General features: G+C 44.7%; 1 non-coding gene across 1 annotated transcript; it reads right to left on the reverse strand.

Annotated features, from left to right (window-relative positions):
* Positions 1–2,779: 2,779 nt before the first annotated feature.
* Trnak-cuu (transfer RNA lysine (anticodon CUU)) lies at positions 2,780–2,852 on the reverse strand. The gene has a single exon. It is a non-coding gene; the product is annotated as a tRNA-Lys (tRNA).
* Between the last annotated feature and the right edge of the window lie 9,673 nt (positions 2,853–12,525).

The following is a 12,525-nucleotide window of genomic DNA, read 5'->3' on the forward strand; positions in this document are numbered from 1 at the left end:
TTACCACCACCGCTCAACATGAAAAACGCGCCAAAAATTTTATAACTTTTTTTATTACACACCAATGTTATAGTTTTGAAATCATTTAAATTCCATTGATTTTGTAAATATGCTGATGGATGTGAAGACAAAGTAACAAAATATATTGAAAATGTTCATTATAAATAGAGAAGCACACGGCTCATTGGATATCCCGCCAAAACTCTATGTATATGTGACAAATAATAACTTCCTCAGTTGCCAAATTATTCTTTATTACGACTAAGATATCCACATCTACACAAAAACAAAATAGAAGGACGCACAACTGTGCAAAACGGCAAACGTACAAGTACGTGCTAAACATTTCCCTAAGAGACACGTACTTGTACTACTTGTACGTAGTGAACAGTGCACGGGTTAAAATATCACAAGTTCCATGTTGTATTACCTACTTTCAACTTATAAAAGCCCAGCTTCACTCTGTTGTTAATTCATTTATGTCTGCTGTCCCTGCCTTTGATACTTACCTTCTGCCTCACCACAACCTGCTCGCCTTCATGCTGTCATTATTTCAACTATCAATTTATATTGCCGGGACTATTTCTATATGGTGTATCCCTCCCTGTACACTGGCGCGTTTCCAAGCGCAAGAAATTAATCACACAAAAACAACTCTCTCTCTCTCTCTCTCTCTCTCTCTCTCTCTCTCTCTCTCTCTCTCTCTCTCTCTCTCTCATGACCCTAATCACCCAACATCTTATCCTCCTCTTCCTTCTCCTCTTCTTCCTCTTCCTCCTCTTTCTCCTCCTCCTCCTCTTCCTTTTCTTCTTTTTTCCCTTCCTTCTTTGGTAACCAAGATTGCGCTGTAAAAGTTTTACATAAGACTAAAGGACAATAATGGCGAGCAATGATAATGATGATGATGATGATGATGATGATGACGAAGATTATGATAGTGGTGGTGGTGGTGATGGTGTTGGTGGGTTTGGGAACAATAAAAAATAAGGGTGATAAGAATGATGGTGATGACAATGATGACAATAGTGGTGAGAGGTGGTGATAATGATGCTGATGGTATTAATGATGATAATGGCAGGGATGATGAAGGCCATTTCTCAGTGTAGTCATTAGGGTCATCATTGCCAGAAGGACGAGAAAGAATGGTGATGACCTCGTGAAGATGGTGATGAGAATGATGGTGATAATGATGATGATAATGGTGGTGATGATGATGATGATGACGAGAAGGAGGAGGAGGCGGAAGAGGAAGAGGAGGAGGAGGAGGGTGATAATAATGATGAGAGTGATGTGCATAATGATACAATGAAGATGATGAGAAATGTTAATTGTATAATGATAACAAGCCTTGTATTATTGTGTTACGCGTGTCTGTACATTTCCTTCACTGACACATACAAAAATGTAATGAGTCATTTGCTAAGTGTTTCCTGTAAGGCTTGGATCACTTAGTGCCGCGCGGCGCCACCCCAGTACGTAGCGAGCCGAGGAACAAGAAAGGAGGGGAGGTCCACCCAGGCTAGCTGTTCCCGCATCACACAACTTACACGTTAATTTATCGCAGAGTAAAGCAAAACACAACAGATGTGTATAGAGACCCTACACAGTATCCGGAAACATTTCTGCCCGCATCCGAATACTTTCAAGAGGCTGTAGTACAAATTACACGGGTTTTAAGGATGTTTCTACGGTCCTCGTGACAGACTGGTAAGGTTTCTACACCATCAAAGGGAAAAGCAGTCTTGAAAACCCGTGTGATCATCATTGTGTCCTTTGAAAACAGTCTGGTGTGAGGGCAAAGCTTTTCAGAATACAGGCACATAACCTGTCCTCATGAAAAACAAGTGCATTTATGATACCTGAGACTGCCTTACTACATTCCCCCAATGACTCTAATGTATCTTCTTTTTTTCGTAGCATTAGCCTGTCTCTCATTGGTAAAAACATCCTCACTACATGTACTACGTTATTTTATTAGTCTCAAGTCGCTATTTAAGAGATCACGCTGGCTGGACAAGAACCTCCCACCAGTGTGTGCTTCATGTGTGTGTGTGTGTGTGTGTGTGTGTGTGTGTGTGTGTGTGTGTGCGCGTGGGTACGTTTGGGTACGCGCCGTAATGTGTAAAGTGGTCTTGTTGAGCTCAATGTAATAACGTGAACATAAGTGTTGAACATGGAGAGAGAGAGAGAGAGAGAGAGAGAGAGAGAGAGAGAGAGAGAGAGAGAGAGAGAGAGAGAGAGAGAGAGAGAGAGAGAGAGAGAGAGAGAATGACAAAAACCCCTATCAATACACGCCATTACTAGGGAAGTCAAAGTGAGCTGTTTCTCCCTCTCCCTGACACAGAGAGCGGTTTGCAAATCCATTTCCTGCGCCAATAAACGCAACACTTCATCTTTGTTTTATTGACAGCCTCGATGAGCAACGCAGTGACGCGTGTCCCGAGACATCAATCAGCGTGACCAAGGGATCACGGTGGTGTGTGAGTCACAACACACCTACGAAATAAATAAATAATAATAATAGTAATAATAATAATAATAATAATAATAATAATAATACGAAGTGATGACGGTGGCGCGAGTCACAACACCGCTACGAAATAAATAGATAAATAAACAATGTGTGCAGAGGGATCATCTGAGGGGTGAGGGAGGTTTATATAAGGATCGCTAGTATTATTTTTTGTGTGTCAGTCTGCACTGACCTCTAACTGGTGGTTTGTTGAACAGTAATGTGACAGGCTGTTCTAGTTTATGCTGGATGCAACAAAACTTATTTCGCCCAACGTGGGGCTCGAACCCACGACCCCGAGATTAAGAGTCTCGTGCTCTACCGACTGAGCTAGCCGGGCTTGTAAGAGAAGAAACTAACATATTTAATAATAATAATAAGTCTATTTTCCACTTGAAGTGGTTATTCTTATTAACAAGGAAAACTTAGAAATATCACAGGAGACTCAAGACAGCCTTTAAAATGTAAAGACAAACACCAAAGTGCATGATCATAAATCTAATCCTCAAAACAAGATGTACAAAGATGTAAGAGTAACCACGGAGTCGTAGAAGCACACACCTTGCGGCACAACTAACACAACGCTCACTCACACTCCACGATCAACAACAACAGAAGCACACACCTTGCGGCACAGCTAACACAACGCTCACTCACACTCCACGATCAACAACAACAGAAACACACACCTTGCGGCACAACTAACACAACTCTCACTTACACTCCACGATCAACAACAACAGAAGCACACACCTTGCGGCACAACTAACACAACGCTCACTCACACTCCACGATCAACAACAGAACAAAAACATATAAAACCAATAAAAATTTCATAAGACAATAACTTAAAAAAAAAAAAGAAACTGAATGTAGAATTAAAAGTAGTATGAACCTTTTTTTTTTTTTTTTTTTTTTTTTTTTTTTTTTTTTTTGCACAAGTTAAATGGTAGCATGGTAGTGGGCCGTGTGACATGTGGTGGGAGGTGGCTCCATGTACTTGGACCTCTCAGAGCGAGGGATAATTTTGGTGGCGTGCAGTGCCACGGGTGACTTGATGGACAGTCTGTAAGGCCAGCAAGGTTGTCTGAGGAGAGACTGTTGACATGTTTAAAGGTTTGTTATTGGTGTATCGTATGTTATTTTGTCTTCAATAGTGAGCCATTGTAGTTCATGTAAATACGTGTGACATGGTCATGTTTCCTGCTTTGCCAGAGAAATTGTGGATTTTTTTGTACTTTTGTTAATAGTGTTGTATGTGTAGTGCCTCAAATTATATTACAATAATTGAAAATACTCAACGCAAGAATTTTTTTGTGCTATTACTGTGCGTGTCGTTTGAGAGAGAGAGAGAGAGAGAGAGAGAGAGAGAGAGAGAGAGAGAGAGAGAGAGAGAGAGAGAGAGAGAGAGAGACGCTCCCAGTAATCTTTAATATTAATAATTTTTTCGCACCGATGAGAAATAACAATCTCTTGCCTTCCATTACCGAATTACTTGTTCCCTCGTAGCCAATAATTAGGCGAACACTCAGTGACCGGCGTACTTGTGTTCATTAGTCACACTTGCAGGCAACGCGTCACCGAGCGGCGCTGCTCCCCGGACTGGCAATTTCAACAAGAGTACTGCGTGTTTTGTTTCCTAGTGAGCATCATTTCCAGTGCATTTCCCTTCACAAACACACCTCACCCATCACAAATACTGAATGTTTTTTTCCTTTTCAATCAGTATTATTTTCCTTTCCCGTGCGTTTCTCTTCCACGCGGCGCTCTACCATAATTGTATTTCTCGCCAATGAACCTCGTCCATTTCCTTCCGGCAGCGTAATGTAATGCGCCTCGCTCGCCGCTCAGGCATTAACGGAATTACGCCTCGAGGACACACCGGCGCGGGGACACTGAGGACACACCGGCGCGGGGACACTGAGGACACACCGGCGCGGGGACACTGAGGACACACCGCCGCGGGGACACTGAGGACACACCGCCGCGGGGACACTGAGGACACACCGGCGCGGGGATACTGAGGACACACCGCCGCGGGGACACTGAAGACACACCGCCGCGGGGACACTGAGGACACACCGGCGCGGGGACACTGAGGACACACCGCCGCGGGGACACTGAGGACACACCGCCGCGGGGACACTGAGGACACACCGGCGCGGGGATACTGAGGACACACCGCCGCGGGGACACTGAGGACACACCGCCGCGGGGACACTGAGGACACACCGCCGCGGGGACACTGAGGACACACCGGCGCGGGGACACTGAGGACACACCGCCGCGGGGACACTGAGGACACACCGCCGCGGGGACACTGAGGACACACCGCCGCGGGGACACTGAGGACACACCGCCGCGGGGACACTGAGGACACACCGGCGCGGGGACACTGAGGACACACCGCCGCGGGGACACTGAGGACACACCGCCGCGGGGACACTGAGGACACACCGCCGCGGGGACACTGAGGACACACCGCCGCGGGGACACTGAGGACACACCGCCGCGGACACGAAAGGAAGGGAAAAGAAATGGCCGAAATAGACCAGAATGCCACAGCCCTTTGCGCCGCCACCAAAGCGGAACAATAAAGGAAAAGCCAAAAGCGTTCTAAGTCTTTGATCTCGTTCCTTGCTTCCATTACTAAGAAATCACACAAGACCGCATGGTTCATGTACGGCGTGCCATGTACACACGCCTGCCTGGGATGGCATGGTGCCTGCAAATGCCTGGTGGAGGGAAGAGAGCAAGTGGTGCGGGACAAATCACAATAGAGAGAGAGAGAGAGAGAGAGAGAGAGAGAGAGAGAGAGAGAGAGAGAGAGAGAGAGAGAGAGAGAGAGAGAGATTGTCAAATTACAGACAATTGGATGAAGTCGATATCTAATTTCACCCAGTACCACGTCATTCATAAATACATAAAAATTATAACCAATCATGAGAAATAAATTCTACAGTAATTACATTGTATGAACAATATCATATACCCACAAGCACAACAAAATAAACGCAACTGAAAATTACTGATAGATCACCAAAACTCGTGGACAAATGATCACAGAGTCCTCCAGCCAAGAATCATAACCGTGGGGCAAAAGCCTTGGACTTCTTTAATATATTTTCCAGCACTCCATTCTGTAATATGCATATAATGTGGAGAGTCACGTCAGCAGTGTTATTGTTCCGGAATTGTCTCACGCATGAACACCTCAATACATAATGCTCTGAAGTGTGACCATTTTCTTTCCCACACATCGTGCACCGTGCTTCCTCAATGTTCAATACTTCTTTGTACTGCCAGTAATACTTGTAACCTAACCTCCTCCTCATCTTGACCGCATCACTTCTTGCACCATCTCTTCCATAGGTAACACTAACATGGTCACTAACCGTATCACAATGTTCAAGTGTACTACTGTTGACATGTTCCCTAGCCATCCTAGTTCTTTCTATACAATACTGTTCCTTCCTAACTACACTCCTTATTTGCCGGATAGACAAGTTACATATCACATCAATGACATCTCTGTGAGCCCCACACTTGGCCAGCATACCTGCCTTTTCATTTTGGGTAATTCCACCCTGAGAGGGTACCCAATAAAATGTAACAGTAATTCTCCTCAAAATGGCTTTACATAGAGACACAATTTCTGCATGTACAGGTTTCCGACTATTAAGTGAATGTAGTGCCGCCCTGCTGTCCACAAAGATGCGCACATCCTTATCTTTAGTTAACACTTCATGAACAGCTACATAAATAGCATACAATTCAGCCTGAGTCGATGACATGCCATCACACAATGGAATAGCTACTGTACTTTCCCACGTCTCCTCACACTCGTTGTAATCACACATTAACACACAGCCAGCTCGACCATCCTCACTCACTCACCCATCACAAAAAACATGTATGTTATTTTCCTTTTGTACACAATCGACCATATGGGTGTACGTGGCCCTCAGATATCCAGTAACATACTCAAATTTCCTCATAGATAATGGTTCAACCATCACCTCCAGTGCCACGTCCTCCCAGGGAGGGACAACACCGTTGTCGCTCACCTGTAAAGGACAACACTGGTGCGCAACCTTGTACCTTATCATAAGCTCCTTAACATGCCGTACAAAGGCAGATTTACTTCTAGTACATTGCAGCTCTCTCACAATATCCAAGTGTCTACCCAGTCTAACATTTTTAACAACAGTTTTAACACACAGTTCTTGTATTCTGTCACATACACTCGGCAAATTCAATTCCAGTCGCATCGCATCAATCATTGCATTACGTTGACAGCAAAAAATAATTTTCAAGGCCTCATTTTGCAAAAGTTCAAGTTTGCGTAACCTTTCCATCTCCAACACAGACAAGCATGGTGCAGTATAGTCCATAAGTGATCTAACAGTAGTTATGTACATCATACGAAGGACCGGAATCCCAACGCCAAGACCCGAGCAGGCCAGAGCACGTAGTGGCTGTAGTCTGCCCTGACATAAGGCTTCCATGTGCCGCAGCTCAGCAATCTCTGCAGACTTGTTATAACCTATGTACATCCCCAGAGAGAGAGAGAGAGAGAGAGAGAGAGAGCATCGTTCACCTAACTATTCCTTGCGCACGGCCACACAGACGACCTCTGAACCATCCACGAGTACTTAACTAATCGAGCGTCTCCTAATCGTATTTGGAACACAGGCCATTGTGGTTACGATCCATGAAGGAAGCCCTCCTCGTAGTCGCCCACCTAGCGCATTATTCCCGCAGCATACCAATACAAATCGATTGCATACAGAGGAAAGACAGACGAAACAGAAGCATAATATAACGAAGGAGTGTTGGTGCTGTAAATGCCGCGGGTCGTTGTCGCGCTTTGTGAAATAATCTGGTGGAGAATGTGAGTCTGATTTGGAAAGACACCACTGACAGGAAAAGAGACGATCCAGTAGTTTATATCTTTTAGTGGATGTATTTTTTTTTTTTTTTTTTATTGCCAAGTTAGTCAAAATTCAACATGTGCTATACTGATGTTGCGAGTCAAAAAGTTAAATGGCTACTCTTAAAGCCATTGTTTACTGGCCAGAAATGTGTTGTTGTTGTTGTTGTTGTTGTTATTTCATATTATTATTATTATTATTATTATTATTATTATTATTATTATTATTATCATTATTACTTTACATTTTCCTCCTGCGTGATTTGATCTACGAAACAACAACGAATAATTGAATTTAGTAACGCATCCATCTCCCATACGCCACTCTACACAAATTACATGTATGTAGAAACGAAAAACGTGATTACATTCCTGATTACATTGAAGGCCCAAGGCAGGGTTGGTTTCCGCCCACCCAGCTTACCAAAGTAGCGGGTGTGTTTATCAGCTTGTCATGTAGAATAAAGCTTTAACATACATTTACCGTAAACTAAATGAGCAGGTTGGAAATAATGCAATATTGTATCCACCGTGAACTCAATTGAAATGCACTGTGCTCTCCTGCCCCCTCTTTGATTTGTATCATGACTAATGTACTTTTGTGAGTCAGTGAGAGTCGCCCATCGAAATCCACCGCGTTATCAATATTTTTTGTTATCCATTCGTCTGTTTATTACTTAATCGAGGAACGAAATTCTCTCTCTCTCTCTCTCTCTCTCTCTCTCTCTCTCTCTCTCTCTCTCTCTCTCTCTCTCTCTCTCTCTCTCTCTCCCTCAACACGTCATAGCAAGGCAGTTCTGTTCCCGTAATATCAAATTAGATTTTCCTACACAATCGCCTTGCCCTTAACGAATACACGCCACGCTCTTAAACTCATTAAATCTCAACAGCAATCCACTTCAGCCCAATTTGCATCCACTCGTCCGCTAGTACAGACTACTGACTCTTCGTTGCTCTTCATTGTACAGCGCCATCCGACGCTTATTAATGTATTGTAGTGGAGGTGACTGAAACGAGCTGTGCAGTACGCGCTCTTTGTATTCAGAAGCGGTCAAACCTGTGAATTAACATATTATCACTAATACTGAGAGTAACACAAAGGAGTATATCATAGGAAACACAGGTATTGCAGTACATCATTGTCGTGACACTTCACGTCGTCAATTCCGTACAATTACATAAATATCCTAATACTATGATGAATACATACACAGCGAGACGCTGCTGGGCCCCTACAGCATTTGATGTTCATTATGTCGCAGGTGTGTTATCAGCGCTCACGCCACAACAACCGACCCGTCGATGAGAGAAAGAGCTGAGAGGGCAAATGCAACGCCCCTCTCACTCTGCTATGCTGGCGCGCGGGCGCGCCCTACACTCCATACACTACTCATGACACTAGCCATGTATAACAACCAGTCTCTACGAATAAATAACGTTAACAAAGAAAACATAAAATGGCACACCACAATGTATCTGTAGCCGTCGTGTAAGTTGTGCGTATACGGCGGCTACATACATATCTGTCTATCTGTTAATCTATCGCTCTCTTTGATTGTTCGTCTGTCTGTCTATCTGTATAAATCTACCTATCTATCTATTTATCTGTCTATCTATTCATTTATATGTTTGTGTTACTGAGGATAATCTCTCTCTCTCTCTCTCTCTCTCTCTCTCTCTCTCTCTCTCTCTCTCTCTCTCTCTCTCTCTCTCTCTCACACACACACACACACTAATGCACAACGCCGCAAACTGTCACAGCCTGTGTCTCATCGTCAAGGTGGTTCAGGGGAATAGTTGCTTTGATCGCCTTTAAGTCACGCCGAAATTATATAATACGATTTGCCGAGCCGTCAAACCATAATCATATTTTAATCTTTTTTAATGTTTTTTTTTTTTTTTCAGTTTTTTAGCTTTTTTTTTTTTGAAAACAGGCACGACCTTTCTTTCTTTCTTTCTTTCTTTTTTTGGGTCACGTCTATCGTGTGTGTGTGTGTGTGTGTGTGTGTGTGTGTGTGTGTGTGTGTGTGTGTGTACGGCTGTTGTTACTCTATTCAACTACCAACCAGAATTCATCTTTTCAGTCCACAATCCTTGAAGTCTTGTGTATTATAGCTACGCAATTCTTTCTCTCTCTCTCTCTCTCTCTCTCTCTCTCTCTCTCTTAAAACTGGAGGTGACAATGAAAGTGTTGCAGGTAAGTACTACGCCCTTAAAATGTTTTCATTAATTTACTTGTTTTCACTTTATTCCACAGTTTACCGTTCCTTCTTTAGCTACGCCATGCGAGCTAATACTATTATTACAAAATTAGAAAAGAGAGAGAATGAAATCATGGAACACTTTGAAATTCATTTAGTTCTGGAATAACAGCAGCGAGTGGTGGGGGTGCGTGGCATAGCAGTGGCCATCGTGAGGTAGTTGTACATTAGGGTGCCGTTGCGGTGGCTGGCGAGTACTATTATGCAAACAAACAAAGCCTCTCGTATAAACACTGAGCTTTCCAGTCAGAACAAGCGAAAAGGGAAGTTCAGTGCATAAAAAAGAGATAATTAGGTACAAGTGTCTGAAAACTACTAATGAGCAGCGGAGTTTGCATTGCTGAGGTGAGGCTGTACTGATCTGTTTGTCTTTATACGCATCAATGTCTAATACCGTTTAATTTATATGAATAAAAACAAAGCGCACTACATATCATTACGGATTATAACTCGTAAAGAGGCTCAAAGCGACATGCACAACATTCTTTGAGCGCGATGCGTGGCAGCGGCATCAACACCTACAACTTTGTCTGTTTTCAGTTTTAAAACAAAGTAAATATAAAGAAAACATAATTTGCCTTCACAGAGACTGTCAACGCAACGTTTATACAATGAAGAAAGAAAGGCAGATTTTTTTTCTTTTTTATTTAGTTTTGTATGTGGGTCTGTATTTTGTATGCATGCAAATGAACGTTCTCTTGTTATCTATTCTCGTGTTATTGCCTGACTCGCTTAATCAAGACACACACACACACACACACACACACACACACACACACACACACACACACACACACACACACACACACACACACACACACACGCACACAGGGAAGGTTGTGCTCAGATCATATTTTTTACAATTTAATGAAGGAACTTACGACCGCAATGTACGGCCTCCACCAATGTCAGTGCTTCCCAAACACGTGGCTGCGAGTAACTGCTGTCACGATCGCTTACTTACTTACGATCGTACGATCCCGGTTATCTCTCCAAGAAAGTGGACGTTATACTGATCCCGGAAAGTTTTAAAGGTCTGGATTTTTAAAGGCTTCGAGTGCCTACCCGACCTATCAGAAATCGCCAGAATTACACCCTCTCACTCCACCTTTACCTTGACACAGCACACCTGGAATCACCTCTAATACCAGATCAATGTTGGGGGAGTAGAAAACACGATTATTCTATGTTACAAGCACATATATTAATACTAATTATAATTCACAAACAACATGAGGTAGTACACGTTACTACATGACGTTCTCGTCACTTCACACAACACCACAACCCGTTTACACCTCCACCAGTCACTGAAATATTCCCCTCAACCGCAAGAATTTACTCAGACGCCATTACCGCGTCCCCAGACAATAATTCCCGTATTTCACCTCCTCAAGCCTCACAGGAGATTACCATCATCACCAAAGATTACCCATAACACCATAACATCATCCCCAAAATCACCAATACACCACAACACCAGCTTCCAAGGTCAACACCACAACCTCCACTCACAAAATGGCTGCCAGTTTGACCTATGACCCCTTCCAACAGCGTCACCGGCACAACTCAACAACCGAATTTCAGCGGACAAGAGCTCTTGGTACCACAAAAGACTCACTAACCTGATCCTGGATATCAAGGTTATACCGCTACACCACTAATACCTCCACACACTCACTCCATCACCAATCCACACCAAGATTCTCACCTGAGAAACGCCTTCCCTCCGATATACTTCACGACCTAAGGCGCTCTGCCTTCCTCTCCTTGGAATGTACGTAAAAACTCTAGTTATCCCAGCACACCAACGATCGTGACCCTGAAACAACTGTCCCTATACAAAGCCCGTTCAAGGCGTGCCGGGACACACATGCGACGACCCATCCCCACAGTGACCCTACCGCGCACCTCGGCTCCCAGGCCGGGCCCGACAAAGCACCGCCACCTCACCCCCATTCCCCAAGAGGAGGCGAGGCATGGTGGGACACACATGCGACGACCCATCCCCACAGTGACCCTACCGCGCACCTCGGCTCCCAGGCCGGGCCCGACAAAGCACCGCCACCTCACCCCCATTCCCCAAGAGGAGGCGAGGCATGGTGGGACACACATGCAACGACCCATCCCCACAGTGACCCTACCTCGCACCTCGGCTCCCAGGCCGGGTCCGACAAAGCACCGCCACCTCACCCCCATTCCCCAAGAGGAGGCGAGGCATGGTGGGACACACATGCGACGACCCATCCCCACAGTGACCCTACCGCGCACCTCGGCTCCCAGGCCGGGTCCGACAAAGCACCGCCACCTCACCCCCATTCCCCAAGAGGAGGCGAGGCATGGTGGGACACACATGCAACGACCCATCCCCACAGTGACCCTACCTCGCACCTCGGCTCCCAGGCCGGGTCCGACAAAGCACCGCCACCTCACCCCCATCCCTCGGGAGCCTCGGTCTACCGTTCCCCTGCCATCACTGCTACTCACCAACCCCACCAGCCTAACCAACAAGTTTGACGAATTAAGTGTTGTTGTGAAACAAGAGGACCCAGACATTATTGCAATAAGTGAAACATGGTTCTCAGTGAATAAACCGGCTCACCAGTATGAAATTAATGGCTATGACTTGTTCCACAAAAACCGTGACACCCGTGGTGGAGGAGTGTGTTTGTACGCGCGAAAACATTTACAAGCAGTGAGAGCACAAATCACTGTCCCTCCACACCTTGAGTGTCTCTGGGTACACCTGAAAAAATGTAAAACAAGTGTCCCAAATAATATTGTGTGTGCTGTACTATCCCCCAGATTCTGACGCTAAT

Source organism: Scylla paramamosain, unplaced genomic scaffold, assembly GCF_035594125.1.
Source record: "Scylla paramamosain isolate STU-SP2022 unplaced genomic scaffold, ASM3559412v1 Contig77, whole genome shotgun sequence".
NCBI classification, from domain to species: Eukaryota; Metazoa; Arthropoda; class Malacostraca; order Decapoda; family Portunidae; genus Scylla; species Scylla paramamosain.